The sequence below is a fragment of the Ptychodera flava genome (assembly GCF_041260155.1).
Source record: "Ptychodera flava strain L36383 chromosome 3 unlocalized genomic scaffold, AS_Pfla_20210202 Scaffold_27__1_contigs__length_13241970_pilon, whole genome shotgun sequence".
In the NCBI taxonomy this organism is placed as follows: domain Eukaryota; kingdom Metazoa; phylum Hemichordata; class Enteropneusta; family Ptychoderidae; genus Ptychodera; species Ptychodera flava.
The window spans coordinates 795,527-809,556 of record NW_027248281.1 but is presented as its reverse complement, the minus strand read 5'-3'; positions in this window follow the sequence as shown (position 1 = coordinate 809,556).

Sequence of the window (14,030 nt, the reverse complement as noted above, 5' to 3'; positions counted from 1 at the left end):
CCTTATACATGGGAGTCTATGGACTTCCTTATACATGGGAGTCTATGGACTGCCTTATACATGGGAGTCTATGGACTGCCTTATACATGGGAGTCTATGGACTGCCTTATACATGGGAGTCTATGGAGGTGAAAACTAAAAAGTCCTCTAACACGGCCAAATTTGATCGCATTGTGAAACAAATCGACGTGCATCTGTATGAGGTAGGGTACTATCCTTGTACCAAGTTTGAACGAAATTGCTCCAGGCGTCTCTGAGATATCTGCGTGAACGGACGGACGAACGCACGGACATGACCAAACCTATAAGTCCCCCCGGACGGTGTCCGTGGGGACTAAAAAAGCGTAACATATTGAGAAGTTGGGTTCAAAAAGTCCTTGGCCTGGCAGTTGCATTGCATAGAAAGTCTATAGCACTTTAAGGGTTAAGAAGTATCACTGGAGTGTATATGTTGAGATCTATGGGCACATAGGCCTATGTCGTTGTTCCCAATTTGAAACACATGAGGCATGTCTAAGTTATGGTTCTAAATTGGGAAAAAAAATCAGAACTGTAGCTGTATTGGCCAGCCAAGAAATACATTTGCGCATAATAAATGAGGTACAAGATGTGACATCTTAAGGTCTAATATCCTATCAAAATTGAAGGGTATAGAACTTGTGGTTACTGAGTTATGCATATATATGTATAATCAAGGTCAAAGGTCATTGAGGTCACGTGACATTTTGGGAAAAAAATGTATTGCTAATTAATCCCTATATGCCAAAAATAAGATCTCTAGCTCTATTCGCTTGCTCAGAATTAGATATGTGCATAATAAATGAGGTAAAGCATGTGTTGTCATAAGGTCTCCCATCCTACTAAATATGAAGGACATAGAACTTGTGGTACTTATTTATTGACATAAACGTATATTTTAGGTAAGAAATCATCAAGTTCACATGACATTTTGTCAAAAAATTTGTATCCTATAGTAATCCCTATATACGAAAAATCCCCGGGGGGGGGGTACTTCCATTACTTGCCAATATGTATACGTGCCGCCCAATGGGGTGGGTATTTCAGCAACTTGGTCTAAAATTGGGGTATCAATTCACAGTAAACCAGGGTCTAAAATGGGGTCGATTTTTGAGTGCCACATAAGAACAAATTAAATTCCAACTGTCAGTTCCCGTCTTCCTAGCACAGGGTTTTGAGCTGCACTCAATAAGCATCGATATCTTTTTGTGTGGCAGGGGAGCCATTAAAGAGACCCCCTGGCTTTAGCCAAAATAAATACAGACTTTGTTTTAAAGCACCGTCACTAATTGGTCAGAACTCCATATATGGAAGAATTTTGCCCAATAGAAAATATCAAAACAAAGTGGCTCTACTACTACTATCATAACAGGTCGACCTTGGGAAAACTAGCAGTGCATTGACGAACGGCGAGGCTTCTTGTAAAACCACCAGTCAGACTGTATCTGCAGATAACTGATAATTTCAGAAGCTGGACAAAACTTTGGTGAGGGTGAAAGATAGTTTCTTTCACTCAATTTTTTTAGTATTTCCAAATCGGAAATCATGGCTAGGCCAGCAACAACAAAACCGTAAATGCAGTACTGTATAGTGGTAAGCTCTGCCGGTAGCTCGGTCGCGCAAATGCTTGCTTTTTACCCGATTACGTTTTTGCAAATTTTGACACTATGACTTTCGACCTGGGTCAAAGGTCATAAGGTCTAAAATGGGGTCCTAAAATAACGAGATTTTAGGTCTAAAATGGGCCCCGGGATTTTACGTGCGGCCGCACACCCCTACCACTTCTCAGAGCAGGTACCCCCCCCCGGGGAAAAATCAGACATCCAGCTCTATTGGCTTGCTCAGAATTAGATATGCACATAATTAATGAGGTACAGTATGTGGCGTCATAAGGTCTCCCATCATACCAGATATGAAGGGTGTGGCACTTGTGGTTACTGAGTTATGGACAAATATGTATATTTGTGGTCAAAGGTCACTGAGGTCACGTGACATCTCGTCAAAATGTCTGAGATATCTGTGTGAAAGGATGAACTCAAGGATGGACGAACAGACACAATGACCCAATCTATAAGCCCCCTGGACTTCATCCGTGGGGACTAAAAACTGTGTCACTGCATCCTTTTTGCAATATGAATACGATGAGAAACTAAATTTTTATTTTTCTTGGCCTTATACATGGACGTCTACGGAGAACTGACTTATATATGTGAGTCTATGGAGAACTGCCTTATACATGGGAGTCCATGAAGAACTGCCTCATACATGGGAGTCTATGGAGAACTGCCTTATACATGGGAGTCTATGGAGATGTAAACTAAAAAGTCCTCTGAGTCTAACACGGCCAAATTTGATCGCATTGTGAAATAAATCAACATGCATCTGTATGGGGTAGGGTACTATCCTTGTGCAAAGTTTGAAAGAAATTGACCAGGGCATGTCTGAGATATCTGCTTGAACGGACAGACGGATGTATGCACGCACGCACGGACAGACGGACATGACCCAATCTATAAGTCCCCCCAGACTTCGTCCATCGGGACTAACAAACTTTCTTCGTGTCATTAATAGCCTTGATTTTCTTTGGATATTGAATGGACACATTTATTAAAGATGTCACTTTAGCTTGTCATTGATAGTGAAATGATTTTTTGCAGAAACTTGATCGGTCCAGCAAAGTACACATGCTTACTCATAACAGCTGGACTGCGATGATCACAACATTGTTTTGTGATATTCCGATACAAAATTAAAATAATTTTATTAATATGTCGCATTGACTATAAAGTTGCAAATGTTTCCTTGGGTGTTGAAACATGTTAGCATAGTGTACCAGAAAGTCCATGGAAATCAAGCAGGTTGTTCTTAAATGAACATTGCTGTTCAACACACCAAACAGCAATGTTCATGTAAGAACAACCTGCTTGATTTCCATGGACTTTCTGGTCCGCCCATCACACTGTTATGTCTGTTTCCCCTCTAGCTTCTGAAAATTCTAGTAAATTTATAAATTCAGTCTCAAAAGTTTTGAGTAAATTTCAAAATTGATTGTATTAATTAAATTGTCAGTTATTAACAAATTCCTTTTGTATGAGAATACAGCTCATCTCAGAACTGAACATACTTATATACACACAAGATTTGGCAACACCCTTACAATTAAATAATCTTCAACAGCACTGATTTACATTAACAAATTATTCTATGTGAAGTAATTCTTCAATTGCAGATACTATGACAGAAGAGTTCAGCACTGCCAAGTTATGAGTATAGCACACTGAATTTTGAACCAGAGTTACGAAAATGACTGAACTGTGTCACAATAGGTTTCTTTTTATTAAATTAAATCAATCGTTTCATTTTTTCTAAGATTGTAGAGACTAAGGGTTAAAGATATTAGTAACTTTAAACCAGGAAAAAATACTAATAAGTGGAAAGTATCAAAAGAAATCAACTTATTTATTTCTTTAATTATTACAAAACCAGAAAGTAACACATAATTCTAATTTAAGTGATTTAAGGCTACTTTTACTAGCTTACTTGTCAATGTTTGATGATGGAAAGAAACACAAAATATAACTAACTTAAACAATAATTATAAAAAACCACGAATAAACCTCAAAAGCAACAAAATTCCAAGCATAACATTACACGATGGTTCAGAATGTTCATTTACAAAGTTCACTCAAAATGTACTTTGAAAACGATAGTATTTTGACAGCTGTTACCGTAGCACTTGTGGTTACTGAGTTATGCACAAATATGTATATTTGAGGTCAAAGGTCATTGAGGTCACGTGACGTTTTGTCAAAAAAATTGTTTTGCTAAGTTATCCCTATATACCAAAAATCAGACCCCTAGCTCTATTGGCTCGCTCAAAATTAAATATGCACATAATTAATGAGGTACAATATGTGGCGTCATAAGTTGTACCATAATACCAAATACGAAGGGTGTAGCACTTGTGGTTACTGAGTTATGGACAAATATGTATATTCAAGGTCAAAGGTCACCAAGGTCACGTGACATTTTGTCAAAGTGTCTGAGATATCTGCGTGAAAGGATGGACTCACGGATGGACTCACGGACGGACATGACCCAATCTATAAGCCCCCTGGACTTTATCTGTGGGGACTAAAAACTGTGTCACTGCATCCTTTTTGCAATATGAATACGATGAGAAACTACATTTTATTTTTCTTGGCCTTATACATGGGAGTCTATGGACTGCCTTATACATGGGAGTCTATGGACTGCCTTATACATGGGAGTCTATGGACTGCCTTATACATGGGAGTCTATGGACTGCCTTATACATGGGAGTCTATGGACTGCCTTATACATGGGAGTCTATGGAGGTGAAAACTAAAAAGTCCTCTAACACGGCCAAATTTGATCACATTGTGAAACAAATCGACGTGCATCTGTATGAGGTAGGGTACTATCCTTGTACCAAGTTTGAAAGAAATTGATCCAGGCGTCTCTGAGATATCTGCGTGAACGGACGGACGGACGCACGGACGCACGGACATGACCAAACCTATAAGTCCCCCCGGACGGTGTCCGTGGGGACTAATGACAAAAAATTCCTTAAAAATACACATTTGCATATTTCATCACAATTTGAACAAATCTAAGTTGGGTTATCCCTAGAGACCTGTATACCAAATAACAAAGCTGTCTGACCAGCGGTTATGGAGAAGAAGATTTTTTACCAAAAACACCTTTTTTGGCATTAATTTGCCCATTTTCAACAATATCACAAAATTAAAAAAAAAATAGTTTCTCAAAATCCTATTTTTCATCTACACAACAAATATCAAATCAGTAAGTACTGCGGTTCTCAAGATATTTGAGTGGACGGACGCCTCACAAACGGACATACATACAGTACAGTCCACGCAGAACCTGTCATTGTGCTCGCATTTTGCGAGCACAATGCCAGCACTCTAAGCGCATTATGCCAGCACAATTGGGTGTGAAGTGCCAGCATTTTACGAGCACTGTGCGAGCACTTTACGGGCACTGTGCCCGCACTGGACAAAATGTGCCCGCACGATGCGGGTATTGAACTCAAAAATGTGTGCCCAGAGGTAGTTGTCGGTGACAACATTGCTACACTTGCCTAACTGAAATAGCGGCGGCTGGGAGTAACTGAATAATCTTGAGTCCTAAAACCAGCTCCCAAACTCTCTTTGTCTGCCTAAGGCAACTCTAAAATCCATAAAAAATCTAAGTCGTAGACAGGTCACAGTAAGATATTATCACATCGTACAGTATGCGTACAGCTCTGAAGAAATCTACCTCAAACTCTGCTGGATCTCGACACTAGACCTCTCACGGATCGTGGTCTAAGGTTGGAACACGGACGTGTAGACCGTGGTTGGATATGCTTTGTGAAAAATTGCAACAACTTCAAGTGAACATTATTGTGGCCATTTACAATAAATAAAGTTCATGATACGTATTAGTAATATCACAGGCACAGACCACATATGCCAGGGGAATTTTCTGAATGAATTCGTTCGTCATTTGCCGTATAGTAGACATCGTACATGAACTAAAGCATGATTGCGAAACCTGATACATAGAAGAACCAGATTGTAAACCATTTTATATTGGGAGGGTGAAGAATAACAAGTTTTGAATTGTTGCCCGGTCAATTTGTTGTATTTGAAACAACGCATCCTTTTTACACAGGTAAGGAAACGAGAGCGCCCAGGAAATAACAACCAGCATCGAAATAAAATTGTTTTTGAAATCAACAGCTTGTATTTTTGTCCTGAACTTTTTACGATTACACGAACGACTTTGCTCTGGATCCGACTGTCTATAGTAGACACTGCAGTTAGCAATATAGAGTCACTATCATACTGAAGTAAAGTCAGCGGTGATGGCGTAGGAAAATGCAAGTGTTTTCATTGGCTTACTGATTTTTCGTGCTAATTCTGCCGTGTTTGTCGCAAAAAAATCGAACTGAAGTTTCGAAGGTAGCCGAATCGGCGAACCATTTTGCTGAGATGCCAAGTCCGAGTTTTGTAGAGGGACCGTGGTCCATGGATGTCACGTACAAAACTAGGCCCTACATCCGCGGTCTGTCCGGTGCTTGTCCCTTTTCAAAAATATCTGAGCCATCACGCATGCACTGTGTTGAAAGAGGGTCAGTAGTACACTCTACGACTAAACCAGGCACTGAGATGCCAGAATGTGAAACGAGAAAACCCAGTTCCAAAATGACCTATAAGTCGCGAAAGTATCCAGACTGCAAACTGCATGCCCTGTCCGATTGGGCATTTCCAAGCAAATATGGCTACCGCTAAGCCCGAATGTAGTCATCGTGTAAAATACAATTCTAGGCTTCGGTGAATTAAAGCAGGCGGCTTTATCCGACCGGGAAATATGACGACAGAAGTTCTAAACATTTATACAGGTCCTGTATTGTATTACGATGTACCGTCCCTCCAGTTTAGTGTAGAAAGTTAAAAGCATAACATTTTTTTTTAAAGTTATATCGATGCGATACATACTATTAAATCTGAGACTCTTTCTGTCAGTTTTGGGCTGCTGGTCTTCACAGCAACTTGCGTCTATCGGCTTTAAAAAACGTTCAAAATTTTCGGGGTAGACTTGAGTCGATAGTGCACCCCTGCGTGAACGTCCTTGGACCAGAACTGCGACCTTTGTTTCGTGACGAGTCAAACATACATTGAAATGTAAATGTACCAAAATTTACAAATTGAAGTGACTTGACTGAAGTAATTTCGTGGTCAACATGTATTTGACGTTCAGAAGTGACAGACAAAAAACGTGAATAATTCCATTTTGTCGAATTGAAAGCCCTCTGTGGGACCGTGGTCCGATAAAGTCCCATGGGAGCATAATGCTTCGAGGAATTCGCCTGCTATTCTTGGAAACTGCTGGTTTCCATAGCGACCATGCGACGTATAGACCATTGACTGTTGACCGATGCCGTCTCGTTCAATAAAACATTTTACATGCCGAACTCACTTTGAACCAAAGATTCGAGTCATATAAAATGATGGAAATAGCAAAAAATACCTCAAAAGTTGTCATTGTCTGAGTAAAAACGCACCATACGTTTTCCCATACATATCAAGGCTATATACTGTCAACGTAATTCAATTCTGCAAACTCAAAGACGACGAACATGTTCTTCAATAAATCGCATAACCCGTGGAGAATGTGTCATAAACAATACATTTCCAGAAGTTCTCCGAATGGTGAAAATTGTGTCATACATGCATCTCCGCGTTAGCGCCCCGACCAAAACTTTTTATTGCAGTTTTAATCAGGTGTAATATTCAGACAATCGCCGCTTCAGATTTTTTAATTTTTAGGGGGTGGAAATAAAAACATTATCTTTGAAATCCTTGTGTGAGTCTCATTTATTCCAAACTTTTACTCGTAATTCCTTCTTCAAATTTGGTGGCCCTTAAAAGGCCAACTTGTTATGTGGCACATTGACTTTATTTTGTTTTAGTTTTTGAATAGTCAAATGCATTGTCGACATTTAAAACTGCGTCAAACAACGATTTAATCGCAAGTATTTTTAAATCGTACCGACTGTAACACGAACCTCGGAAAGTTAGAGAATTTTTTGGTGCTGATGTATCCGTGGATCAAGGCTGATACCAGCATGCATTATCAAAAAACATCCAGTACGTTAGTGTTTCTACAAGTAGTGATACGTCTGCATTACTTCAACACTAAAATGTCGCGTTCTTTGACACGTTGATGCGAGAAGCGACATCGTTCTTTCGTTACGACTACCCATTGCACTGAAGTTATACTGAAGTTGGCAGTGGGGAAAATGCCGCCAATGGTAAGAGTACCCATGTTTCAGCGTGGTTGAGTTCATCTAAACAATAACCCACTTGCAGATTCGAAACGTTAAGTTCGTGGATTTATGATTTCTTCAAAAAATTACGGAATTATTTTTGTAAAAAAAAATATTTATTCCTTTAAAAGTGTTTCCGAACTTGATAGTATACACCAGCAATGTGATCGCAATTATTTAAACAATCATGCCGACGCGAATCTTTACTGTAAATTGTTGCATACTTCGATGACCTTTGTGACCCATCGCCTGATCATGCTGATTAGTGCGTAGACGCTATTGAATAGGCCGAGGACAATGTCTGCTCTGGGTGGCGATTGCAACCCACGTCAAGTCTTCAAGGTCATCTGGACGACAGTGTAGCAAAATTTGACGTGTTTCCCGGGCAACTCTTCCCGTTTCGGCCCCAAGCTTTTGTTCACAATGTCGTTCTTCTGGTACCTCAATGTATTATTCGATGTGGAGGGAATGTCGTCGCCCGAACGACTGTCTGTCACAAAATAAAACGACACTGAAGACCTGTGGTGACGTAATAGACTTCACTGTGATATACTAATAACGTTCAGACAGCACACTGCCGAGTTTGATTTGATCAACGTAAAACACGACATGAAAAAGACATATTTTTCTGCAGCAAATAGTTGGGGGCGGGAAACATTTGAAATTCGGTTCGTCAGGTGTCGACTCGAACGGAAAATACTATCAGAAACTGGCACAGTGTTTTAGTTTCGTCACTAAAAGTTTGGGTTGGAACAGTTTTTGAATATCGGACTTTTTTGGCATGGTATTGTCTGACATTATCACAAAAAAGACGATATTTTTTCAAGATTTTTGGCCCCGATTTCGTTCGGAGTGCATGGGAACAATTTGACAAATGGACCTTATCGGGTATTAGCTCACATGTAAAATATAAGCAGAAGCCGTATTTTTTTGTAGTTTTTTTTTTCAGATGGTCGTAATGACCCGGGAAACAAATTTTAATGTTGGACTTTATCGTGAAGCACCGGTGGCGATGAAAAATTACGCGGCGTCACCGTAGTTTGTATGATTGCGTTGGCAGTATGATGATCATGACTTTCTCTACATCGACTACCATGTTGTCCATTTAATATTTTTCGTACGGAATATCCGAGGAACGTATCAAAACTTCATTGAGATTTCGGCATGATCGGCAAGAAAACAAGTCAAGCGCTGTCGCCCAAAACGAATATTTTGTTTTCATGTCTGTGGAGAAAATTCAAGTTATTACTTACGAACATGGTCAGTTTACTCCACTCACATTAATCATTTTATTTGTGCCACTAATAGTGATAGTTGGCTAGAAAAAATGCTGATAGAGACGTTCGGCTTGTGAAATCATTGAAATTTACGAGGACAGGTTTACGAAGCAGAACCTCAATCGCGATTTTTGTGCTTCTCAGTTCAATCGTTCCGTACATCGAAAGGAAAAACCAAACCATATAAGAGTATGCGTCTTGTAGAATTTTGGTCTTTCCAGGCGTCACACAAAACAACCTCACCTGCATGTACATACGGTAATATCATTGTGATAGAGGGACCGCGATTACTGTATATCGAGAAAGTATGACGCGCTACAGGGGAGTAAGCAACGAAACGTAATTTCTGACCTCCTTTCATTTAATTGTATGGCATAAACATGATAATGTGAACCGAAAATGAGAGTCACGATTACGATTAGGCATGAAAAAGAGGAAGAAAGCCGTGAAACTGTCACAGAAGTTCAGCATTTTTAGTTCTAAATCGTCTTTTTGACAATTGAAAAAAAGAATATGAGCTCGTATAGACTAGAGTGATTCAAGTTCACAGGCATTCACTTCTGCCATGATAAATCGTCTTCCTGTTATAAAGTACACATTTTGAAAAATAGAAAACAGATCAAGAATTTTTATTGTTGTGTTGACTTGTCTTCTACGATGCGTTACGGTTATGGCAACAACTTACATGTACCTATCGTCACCATCACAGCCTCACTCAGTTTCTTCAACACCACGTCTCACGACCAGTGATGTCATCTTTATTTGAGAAATTCGATAATTTTCGATCGGACTCGATCTTCACAGCGCACCAAGTCAGAGTAACAATTTCACAGTAACAGATCATGCATTGTACGTAAAGAGTTTTCACTTTACCCCCGGCCTAAAATCGTACTAGTATTTGTAAATGACACTAAACGTCGCAACTCCCACCCAATCAGCAATGGGTCAAAGTTCGGCTGAGCCGATGACAAAACCCAACACTACAGTAGCCACTTGTACGTCCACTTGTTGCAATTTTTGTCCACAAGAATGAAACTCTTACAACTTACATTCTCATGCAACAGCGTTCAACTCAGCCATACATTCAAGGTCAAGGTGTGAATGTACCTCACATTGCAACAATGCCCGCACAGTGACGATGCGCGAATCGTGCCCGCACACTGCGGGCACACTGCACTTTATCTGCCCGCATACTGCTGGCAATGATGCTCGTTTCGTGCGCGCACAATGCACTTTTTATGCGGGCATTGTTCCCGCACCAGTGACGGGTTCTGCGTGGACTGTACTGTACATACATACAGACTGACGACGGACGCCGGACGGATACCCATCCCAATAGCTTCTATAGACTATAGTCTATAGTAGCTAAAAAGGGGAGCGTGATAATCCTGGAAACTATAGAGGGATAAATCTTCTTCCTGTCATTGGTAAGATTTATTGTTCAATTTTATGTAGCAGACTTGACAATTGGTTTCAACATTACTGTGAATTTCAGATATTCAATCAGCCTTTTATGAAAAACAGAGGTACTGTAGACAATATCTTCATTTTAAACACCATTGTAAACTATTATTTATCACAACCGAAAGGCAAAGTCTTTTGTGCCTTCATAGACTTTGAAAAGGCATTTGATAGAATCCAGCATTATTTGTTATTTTATAAACTAATGAAAGTTGGCATGAAAGGAAATTTTTTCGTTGTTTGAAGTCGATTTACTCAATTTTCTCAGTGCAAATGACCTTCAGCAACATGTATTTTCACCAACCCACAACCTCGGACACATGCTTGATCTCCTCATCACACGATCGTCTGATCTAATAATTGGTCAAGTTGACACCAACGAAATGCTTTCGTCAGATCACAGCTGCGTTCGCTTTAATGTAAAGGTAATCAGGCCGGCCAATGTCATGGTAATTCCTTTAAGCCGAAATTTCAAAACCATTAATCAAATGGCACTGAAGTCAATGATACGTACATCATTTTCAAGCTTCGCACAATATGGCGATGTCAACGAAATCTGCGACTTATATAATCAGACTTTGACGAATATTCTTGATAGCATAGCACCGATAAGTTCAAAGTCGTCCATTGGTAAACCCAGAGCTCCCTGGTACAACGAAGAGTTGCTGTCGATGAGAAGAACGGTCAGACAATACGAACGGAAATTACAAAGCAGTAATTTGACTGTTCATCGGGAAAGTTTCTAGAAACTTGCACATGTTGAGCTTTCTCTCGCTAAACGTTAAAGAAATAGATAAGACAAAACGTATAAAGCTTTTCCGCTTGATTAAACAATTAAAAGCACATGTTTTCTTCCCTCAAGAAACGTACATCACTCCAGATCTTACGAATGCTATAGAGAAAGACTGGAAAGGGCGATGTTTTCATTCATTTGCCCAATCGAATCATAGTTGTGGGGTCTCAATTCTTATTTGTGAATAGATGTCATTCAGCGATGCTGATTACGACACAAATGGTAGATCCGCTTTTCTAAATTGCCATTATGGCAACACTTCGTTTTCGTCGGTAAATATTTATGCCCCACATATTGCAAAGTCTAGAGTTGCCTTTTATACTGAGATTTCTTCATGGCTAGCTGAAAAGGATCTCCATAATATCATTTTGGGGGTGATTTCAACACCGTTCTTGACGAAAGGCTGGATAAAAAGGGGGAACCGTCCTGATCCACTTCCTTCGTCGACGTTAACAACTCACATTTTGAATGCATTTGACTTGGTCGATATTTGGCGCCTGTTTGATCCGTCTACCGTGCAATATACATGAAGACAAAAATCCCCACCGGTTTGCTGTCGTTTAGACTATTTTCTTTGTTCGAAAACTCTAACAACTAAGACGCAAAAGGCAGATATCAGGCCGTGTTTCTTGTCAGATCACCAAGCCGTATTTGTCAAAATACGTTAAAGCTTACAGATCAAGAGGAGAGAGGACCAAGTTTTTTTCGTTTGACTGATCAAGGCTATATTCAAAGAGTCAAGGAGATCGTTCAGACCGCTGTTAGTGAATTTGACGGAGTTGACTTTTCCAAGTCAATTCTTTGGGATCTGTTTAAAATTTTGATCAGAGAATTTACAATCTGTCACTCAAAAGAGCTTGCCAAGAAAAGAAAAAACAATATCTGTCATTTAGAGAATCGCTTGCAGCAAATTGAGAAAGATCTCGATGATACACTGGACTCGCAAACACTTGCTGAATATTATGAGGTTAAGGAGAAAATTAACCGTATTTATGAGTATCAAGCTGAGGGTGCTAGGATTAGATCAAGGGCGATTTGGTCAATAAAAGGGGACAAGCCAACCAAGTATTTCTTGAATCTTGAGAGAAAACGAGCACATTTCAGTACCATTGATTCTTTAAAATATTCGGATAACGGTAATGTAGCTACTTCTACACAAGAAATTTTATCTTGTTGTAATGATTTTTACAGTAAGTTATACACGTCAAGCGATATTTCCGACATGCACATTGTAGATTACTTAAGTTCAGTTCAGCCTGGTATAATTTTATCCGAGATCGAGAAAACTCGCCTCGAGGAAGTCTTTTCATTCGAAGAATGTACTAAGGCATTTGATGGTCTGAAAAATGGAAAAACCCCGGCCCAGACAGGCTACCAGCAGATTTTTTATAAAACTTGCTGGGATTTCATGAGACCCATTGTTTTTGACTCCATCAATGAAGGACTTAGCAAAGTTAAATTATCTCCTTCACAAAGGAGAGCTGTCATCAAACTTATCCATTTATGAGGAACGTGATAAACTGTCAAATTGGAGACCGATTAGTCTTCTCAACACAGATTAGAAAATTTTATCAGCTGCTCTTTCGAGGCGGTTGCAATTGGTTCTCCCAAATCTTATACGTTCTGACCAAACCGCCTATATTAAAGGTCGTTACATTGGGCAAAATATACTTCTTATTCAAGATATTATTGATTACGCTGATAGCGAAGACCTCGGAGGAGCAATTTTGTTCCTGGACTTTTCAAAGGCATTTGACATACTTGAGCGAAATTTCCTTATGGCAACTCTTCATAAATTCAATTTTGGTAATAATTTCATACATACTATAAAGACAATGTATACAATTCCTGTGAAAGTTGTGTCATTAATAGTGGCTGGGCATCGTCCTATTTTTCTCTTCATCGCGGGATACGCCAAGGCTGCCCGCTGTCAGCTCTTCTATTTCTGCTTGCTGTTGAAATCATGGCAACACATATCCGTCAAAGCCGTGATATTACCAGCGTCAAAGTTTATAATGTCTCCGATTTTTATCCCTCATAAAATTTCACAGGTTGCGGACGAAACTACTCTTTTTGTAACTAACGATGTTTCCATTAAAACGGCAGTCGATGTTGTTAAAGCCTTTGGAACAGTGTCTGTTTGCAACTCAATGTTAAAAAGTTACAGGGCTTATGGCTCGGTACTTTGAAAAAAAAGAAATGATAAACCTGCAGGTTTGAATTGGAGTAATCAGCCGATCAAATCTCGCGGGGTTTACTTTGGTTATGACCGTTTAAAATGTTTACTGTTAAATTGGGAAAAGAAAATTGAAAGGCTGAAATGTGTCCTCAATCTATGGTCACGACGCAAGTTAAGCTTGTACGGAAAAATTACGATTCTTAAGTCATTGGCCCTTCCTAAAATTTATTATAATATTATGCTAAATCTTGGTGCTTCTGAAGCAAGGCTCAAGAATATAAATAAGCTTATTTTCAAATTTTTGTGGAATGACAAACAAGATAAAATCAAACGTCACACGCTCATTGGATCCTATGAGTGTGGAGGACTTAAAATGCCAGATGTATTCTCCATTCACGAAGAAAGTTGCAGTCTCCAATTTGAACAATAAGCACAAACTATATC